Source organism: Macaca fascicularis, chromosome 14, assembly GCF_037993035.2.
Source record: "Macaca fascicularis isolate 582-1 chromosome 14, T2T-MFA8v1.1".
NCBI lineage: Eukaryota > Metazoa > Chordata > Mammalia > Primates > Cercopithecidae > Macaca > Macaca fascicularis.
Window position 1 is genome coordinate 13,499,453 of NC_088388.1, and position 8,346 is coordinate 13,507,798.

Consider the following 8,346-nt stretch of genomic DNA (forward strand, 5'->3'; position numbering starts at 1 on the left):
GATAGAGCCCCACACTGTTTCTGTACTGGTGCCAGGTTAATAAGAGCTTATCATAAACATTTTTTGAGGACTTACTCCTTTCTAGGCACTTCAAATAAGTTATTTCTTATACTCACAATGGTCCTTTGATAATTCCTGTAAGTTTGTTTTACAGATGTGATCACCTCAGTTCAGGGCAGTGAAAGGACTTGCTCAAGGTGACATGGCCATGAAATGGCTGGGCTGGGATTCAAATCCAAGTTTGGCCATCCCCAAAGTCTGCACCTGTGCTGCCTATTGCCACCTCCAGTGCCAGACACAACTGTTATCTCCCCATTGTTCCAGCCATTACATTCTAGGTGCCTTCAAGTTTGGCATGGCCATGTGACTTGTTTTGGTTAAACCAATGGGAGTGGAAGTAAATGCATAGCTTCTGGGTGGAGCATTTAGGTGTCAGCGTGTGACTCTGCAGGACTCTTTTTCCCTTTGTCACAGTGACTATCAGTGTTACAGGCAGAGGCTGCCTTATTCATCTGGGTCCCTGCGTGAGCAGAGCCCCCAGGAGACAGAACAGAAGGAAGAAATAAACCTTCGTTGTGTTAAGCCACTGGGCTGTTTGTTATAGCAGCATAGCTTTGTTTCTCCTGATTGTTATATTTTCCAGGAATGAACACATACAGGAGTGAAACACAAAGTTCATGCCCTCAAAGGACTTAGAGTTTAGTAGGCGGAGCAAGAGAAGTTTGCAATTCAGTCCGACAAACAATTGTTGAGTGTTTACTATGAGCACCAAGTTCCGGGGCTGGGAATGCAAGAATGAATTAAGGCTAGATGTCCTGCTCTCAGAGACTAGCAAGGGAGAGGAGGCTTGGTGTGGGGAGGGAGAAGCGCTCCTGATTGTGGAACTCAGGGATATCATCAGGGAGAATGTGGACCTGAAACAAGGGTCCTCAGCCTGCTCCCCTGCTGTCCCCATCTCCCTTGCCCCACACTCCTTCTGTTTCCTTTTTCTCTCTTCTTCAATCTCTTCCTCCTCCCCCACCTTCTGTGGTTTGAATGTGTCCTCTCCAAAATTCATGTTGAAACTTAATCTCCATCATGATGGCATTAGGAGGTGGGGCCTTCTGGAAAATGGTTAAGTCATGAGGGCTCTGCCTTATGAATAGATTCATGCTTTATAAAAGGGAGAGAGGGAACTAGCTTAGGTCTTTTTGCCCTTATACCTTCCACCATGTGAAGACACAGCATTTGTCCCCCACGGAAGATGCCGCAACAAGGCGCCACCTAGGAAGTAAGTGAGCAATGGGGCTGTCACCAGACACAAAACCTGCTGGCACCTTGATCTTGGATGTCTCAGCCTCTGGAGCTGTGAGGCATACATTTCTGATCTTTATAAATTACCCAGTATTCTGTGATAGCAGCACAGAATGGACATATCTGAGGAGACGCTACAGTTTCTGAGGACATTGCTAAAGATCGCCTTGGCTGGGAGTCCATGAACACTGGACAAGAGAGACAGACGGCAGAACGATGAAGAATTTGGGGTGGGGGGGCCCACCCTGCCCACAGGTCTTTCCCTTCCTCAGATGTAATAATGAATATTTACAGCCCACTTCTCGCTCTAAGGGAGAGGCAGGCATGGATTATTAAGTGTGATTTAGAGATAAGAAAACAGAAGTTCAGAGAGGACGAGTATTTTCCTTCCAGTTGCACAGCACCTCAGTGGCAGAACTGGAATGGACCCAGACTCCCATCTCTCAGTAGGAAGAGCGCTGACGTTATGGAATTCCTATACTTTTGGGTTTGAGTCCTGGCTTTGTCAGATGAGGGAACAAATGTTTGAACTTCACTGCTGGAGTAATGGTTCTGAAAAGCTTGTTGTTCACAGATCAGCAAATGATAAACAAATTGGGACCAAACGAGTCTGCCAGTTTTCTACTTCCCCAAGTAAGTTCATGCAAAAAGTCATCCATGTTTTCACCATCATCTAGAAAAGATATTTAACACCAAAGAAGTAGAAAGGACATAATTTTAAGATACAGGCTGAGTGCGGTGGCTCATGCCTGTAATCCCAGGACTTCAGGAGGCCGAGGTGGGTGGATCATGAGGTCAAGAGATTGAGACCATCCTGGCCAACATGGTAAAACCCCATATCCACTAAAAATACAAAAATTAGCTGGGCGTGGTGGCACATGCCTGTAATCCCAGCTACTCAGGAGGCTGAGACAGGAGAATTGCTTGAACCCAGGAGGCAGAGGTGAGCCAAGATCGTGCCACTGCACTCCAGCCTGGGCGATAGAGCGAGACTCCATCTCAAAAAAAAAAGGAAAAAAAGAAAAAAAAGAAAAAGATACAAACACAAAACCTTAACATCTAAATGAAACAATTTTAACTTGGTGAGCCCCTCACCACTCTGCCCGTATAGCTGTCATTTCACTAGGGACAGGTGAACACTGCGTCTGAGACCCACAGTGGTGTGTGGGCAGGTTTGTGCACCTTCTGGGGTGGGGAAGGACCAGCCCTATGTGGTTCAGCTGAGCTCTTCCTGGGCTTTCAGATCAGATGGGGCCTGCACAGCCCCAGAAGGGAGCATATGTGTAATTAACAACATCTCTCCTGGGCAAGTGGTGAGAAATTTGAGAAAATGGAGAGCTTGTGATCCTCAGGAGAAAACGCCTACAAAAATAACCTGCCTGTCAACAGGCAGGTTAAGTGAAATCATGAGCATGAAAGCGTCACATAGTTCCTGAGATTGCAAATTCCTCTCTCTTCCTAGCCCTCTGCAGCCACCACCAGCACCTCTGCACCCTGAGGCCAGGGACTAACCCATCCGCCACATTCCAGAGGCTACCTGGCCCATGCCCCGGCTCTGTGCTACCCAGGAGGACTCTCTTTTTCTTACTAACCCATCAGTCAGCATGCCCCAAAACACAAATGCATGTGTGTCAGGGACGGACAGGTGGAGGAGGGAAAGCCACCGTCCCCTGCCTCTAGGAATCTGCAAGGTACCCACCAGAGGACCAGCTGCCTGTAGCAGAGACACAGAAAATACGTAGACATCACCAAAACGCATGTCATCACCCAATGAAGGAGCAGTGGTAGTAACAGCCCCTCCTAGGCACAGTCCTCTCACAGTTTATAAAGAGCCGTCACCTGTATGAGACCACAGAACCATCCAGTAGCCCTATAAGGTAAGTGTTATTCAGCCCATTTTGCAGACCAGTAAACCAAGGGCTAGAAATAGCAGTGTGGGAGGATGAGACAGGCTGTGGACCTTGAAGGCTGATGTATTTGTCAGAGATATTAAAGGGAGGTTTCAGCTGAGACCAGGTAATGAAGTGAGCTGTGCTGTAGACGGACCAGTGGGACGTGCAGAAAGCAGGTGGCTAAGAACCTGCTAGATGCCTTTTGCACCTCCCCCATGGGGCTGGGAGTGGGGATTGAGAGGGGCTTTTAGGAAAGAACTTACAGAATCATTTGAGCACTGTATATTGGGGAGGGGAATGCGTCCTTCTTCATCTTAAGACAAGGCAGAGAGTCTGGCTTTAAGGAGACTCCTGGGAGAGATTTCAATGTACAGCCTGCATAGTGGACCTGCCAGATTCCTGAGTTGAGGGAGGAATTTTTTTGGGGGTACACAGGAAGAGGGATCCCATGTGTGAGGGGCATCTCCATAGAACCCATGAAAACTCCTGCAGAGAAGTCAGCGTTTCCTCTGCCAGCCTCAGGGAGGTGACGCTAGCTTCCAACAGTATCAGGCAAGTACGCATTCCTACCCCGTTCCCCCCTTTCCCCATTATTCAGCCTTGGAGAGGGCAGAAACCACAGTTAGCTCCCGGGGAGGAGGAGGGAAATCCGGTGGGAAAAGGGAGAGGAAGCCCACCAGACACCCTTTCTCACCTGCCATGTGCCTGAGCTGAGAACAGAGGGGCCCCAAATCAGGTCGTGACATAACACAAGATTGAACACTTTAATTACTAGATCACAGCTCTTTGTCTTGTCTGAGTGCAGTCAGAAAAGCCACTGGACTGCCCCAATTTCAGCCTTCTATGGTTGCTGTGAGTTTTAAAAGAGTTAACACCCAAACTTGCGCCTAGCGCAGTGCCTGGTACACAGGAGGCATGCCATGCCTTTTAGCCTCTATTATTGTTAACAACCTTATGAGGTTGGTACTATTAGTATTCCCATTTGGCGGATGAGGAAATTGAGCTCAGGATATTCAGTGACAGGCTGCCCCAGAGTCCTAGGCTGAGCCGCCCTGAGCAGCCAGCACTTGTCTTGTAAGCATCTCTGTTTATCACTTTTATTCACGAGGAGCCAGAAGCAGCTTTGCTCTTGGACTGCAGCTGCTGCCTGGAATGCGGCATTACCGGCTGGAAGAGAAAGTGTCTTGTACAAAATTCACAGGAGCACATCTGGGTGCGGAGGACCTGCACATCTGCACGTCTGAGAAGAGGCAGTTTTGCTTAGTGGTTAAGCTATAGGCCTTGGGATCGGCTTGGTAAGAATCCACCCTACTATTCAATGAGCTTAACCAGCTGCATGACTTTGGGCAAATTGCCTAGCCTCTCTGGGCCTCAGTTTCCCCCTCTGCCAGATGGGTGGCTGTGAGGGTGGTGGGTGCTCCAGTCTCCTGAAGATGCTCCATCTACTTTGCCCATTGGTTGCTGTGGCCCCACCACTTTGTGGATCAGGCAGGAATTCACCCCTTCTGTCTAAGTCTGACCCCATGGCATCTATCTGGATGCCAGAGCCAGGAGGCTGGGCCGGAGTTCCTCCCATCTCAGCCCTTCCAGGACAGCCTAGACCTGCCCCACAGGCCTAGAAAGGATGCCAACAGATGCAAACACACGATGGTGGACACAGGCCTCCCCTCCCTTCCCACTCCCCAAGCTTGGCCCCTTGGCCGGGTTCTCCTCTATGCCACTGTGCTCTCCATCCTCACTAAGGGCCAGGTGCAGGGACAGCCTTCCGTTTCCTCATCTATAAATGAGAGGTGAAACAATTTGCCCCTCGGCGCCTTTCCAGCTAAGAAGCTCTGCCGGGTCCCTCTCTTTTTCTTGCAAGGTGCCTGCATCTGAGCAGGCATCACCTTTCTGCCCAGGCCGTGCACTCCATTTCCCTGGGAGAATGGTTAGGGTCCGAGGGTCTCTAGGGGATGCCTGAGTCTTCTCAGCCGCTGGCTTTGAGGAGAGAAGACAGAGGCCCCTCCTCTACCCCACTCACCTGTGCAATGGGGCCCATAGGCTCTGGGCTGGTGGTTCCCTGTCGGTGGGAGGCCAGGAGTTCTGAGGGCCCCGGAAGCCCTCCAGTCCCTTAGTGCCAGGTGGGGGATAAGACGCACGGGGAGGGCCGCACCCTCCTCTGATGAGCAGCTCTACTTCTTTCCTTTCCCGGGGATCCCAGGTGCCCCTGCACCAGTTCCCCTGCTACTCCTCGGGGCTGGGCGGCCTGGACTGCCCCCCTAGAAGGGCGGAGGGTACTCACCGTGCTGCCACCGCTGCTGTGCCGCCGCTTGCTCCCGGCTGCCTCTGCTCTCCTGCAGTCAACTCTCCTGAGTTCACACATTCATGTGAAATCCTTTTATGCGCGTGGGGCTTGGAAATCCACTCTGCTTGCGAGCTGCCACCTCTGGGAAGTTCTCAGGTCCCTCCTGGCTCAGAGGCCTCTGTCCTGTGGCCCAACTGAGGGAGCGGAGGAAGCCGCTTGTGGAATCATCGGCCGCCACGCCACAAGGGCCCAGGGAGAGCATCTGGATCCCTTCCTACAATCTACAGAAGGGGAAGCGGAGGCCAAGAGAGGCAAGTTGCCTGCTGGGGTCCCCCAGTTAGCGTCAGAGCTGGGACGGGGATCCACACTGGCCTTCATCCTCCTGCCGCTGAGAGGTGGAAACTGAGTAATCAGAGGCCACCTGGCTTTCTTCAATTGGACTTGTCCAATGTTAGATTGGAGGCCAGGGAGCCCACAATTTCCCAAGGGCAGGAGCATAGGGGTGTGTGTGAGGGTGTGAGCATGTGCACACATGTGTGTGTGAACACATGTGAGTGTGGATGTGTGTGAATGTGTGTGGATGTGAGTGTGTGAGTGTGTGGATGTGTGTGGTGGTGTGTGAATGTGTGAGGGTGGGCGTGAATGTGTGTGCACATACACGTGTGTGTAAATGCATGTGAGGATGTGAATGTGAATGTGTGTGCACATGTAGGTGAGTGTGTGTGCACATGTGCGTGTGCACATGAGCATGTGGTTGTATGTGCATGCATGTGAGAGTAAGGTGTGTCACACATGTGTGATTGTGCATACACGTGCCTGTGCACACACGTGTGTGAGAACACGCATGGGTGAGTGTGCACACACGTGTAAGTCTGTATGCACCCATGTGCCTGTGTGTACACATGAGTATGTGTATACGTGTGTGTGAATGTGTGCACGTGTGTTTGTGCACACGTTAGTGTGAGTGTACACATGGAGTGATATTGGAGTGGCACATGCAGGTGGAGCAATTTGTTCATCAGTTTCTGGGTTCAAGTTCTCACCAAAATTGCCCCTCATGCCTCAATACAGTCAGGGAGATGACACGGGACCTGAGGACTCAGGATGGCACAGGGAATGGTCTGGATGCCCATGGCTGGACCAGCTCTCAGCTGAACCAGCACCACACCTCTTGCAGCTAGAGATGGAGTCTCTTTTGCTAAATCTTGAAACTGAGCTGCCTTGTGGCTTCCTTTGCCAATAGAACGAGGCAGAAGTGGCCATGTGTCAGGTCTGAGCTGCTTCTGTTCTCCCTTGGAGCTCTGCAACCACCATGGACTACTCCTGGACCAGCCTGCTACAGGACGAGACACATGGAGTGCAGCCAGGCTGGCCCAGTTGTCCCCGCTGAGGCCCCACATATGCAGTCAAGGTCAGCAGGGCCACCTAGCTAACCCTCAGCTGAACACAAGCACATGGATGAGTCCTGCCAAGCCCAGATCAGATCAGGAAGGCTGCCCAGTCAACCAATAGACTCGTGAGCAAAAATAAATGCTTCTTGTGGGATGCCACTGAGGTTTTACAGAACTTTTGTGGCAATAGCTAAGTGCAACAGTCCATTTCTTTATGGTGGCTTGATCATTGCTCACATCAGCAACCCTTGTAGGCCCAGACGAAGCAAGGCATGCTGAAATTTAAGAACAGGAGCAGCAGGATAAAATGGAAATGTCCAGACTCTAAGCCCAGCACTAAGCCCTACCCTCTCCTTGCCCATTGCTGTGCTATCCCAGCTGATAACCTATTTATCTTCCTTGGTGATTGGCTGCCATAGGCTGAGTGATTCTTTCCTTGCTTTTGTTTTTTTGGAATGCTCGATTCTTTCCTGTTATTTACAAGTTTTTAAAACAATCGGTGCGCCCTAGCAATCTCCAAAGATGATCACAGATTGTTTTTTTCTAACATGATGAGCCATGTGTTTCAATCCATTGCAGATGTTGTTGCTATATTATTGTGATTGCTATTCTTCTTCTTCTTCTTTTTTTTTTTTTTGAGACAGTTTCACTCTTGTCACCCATGCTGGAGTGCAATGGCACTATCTCAGCTCACTGCAACCTCCGCCTCCTGGGTTCAAGCAATTCTTCTGCCTCAGCCTCCGAGTAGCTGGAATTACAGGCGTACACCACCACACCCAGCTAATTTTTGTATTATTAGTAGAGACGAGGTTTCACCACGTTGGCCAGGCTGGTTTCGAACTCCTGACCTTGGGTGATCCACCCCCCTACCCTTGGCCTCCCAAGGTGCTGGGATTACAAGCGTGAACCACTGAGCCCGGCCACTGCTATTATTCTTGATGTTCTAATTCGTTCCTTTTTAAGCTATAATTTTGTCATTATGAGAATATTATATACATGGAGTCATGCAGTATGCAATACTTTGAGATTGGGGTTTTCAGTCATGTCCTTGAAATCCAAATTGTTGTGTGTATTGAAGGAAACCAGATTATGTCACCCCCAAATATGTCTCTTTGACATAAAAAGTATTTCAAGCTGAAAGCAATTAAGAAGAAGCAAATGCAGGAGAAGTTCCCTCTATCCTCTTCCTTTTCTGCCTAAAGGCAGGATATAAATTCTCCTTTGCTGGAGAAGACTCTAGACTCTAGCCCAGAAATGGCTCCAGAGGAAACTGTAAGCAAACCTTACTCCATTAGTTTCTTTCCATGTATTTAACTTCCCACCGTTTCCTGCCTTTGGAAGCCCAAAACTGCTTTCCTTTGTCCTGTCATTTCTCTACGAATCCATTGTTCTTTGGGGAAGATGCTATGTAAGCAGATTCTAAGTCACCGCTCCGAGTTACTTTTCCTTGAGGTTTTTCGCAGGTGATGTGTGCTGCGTGGGCTAA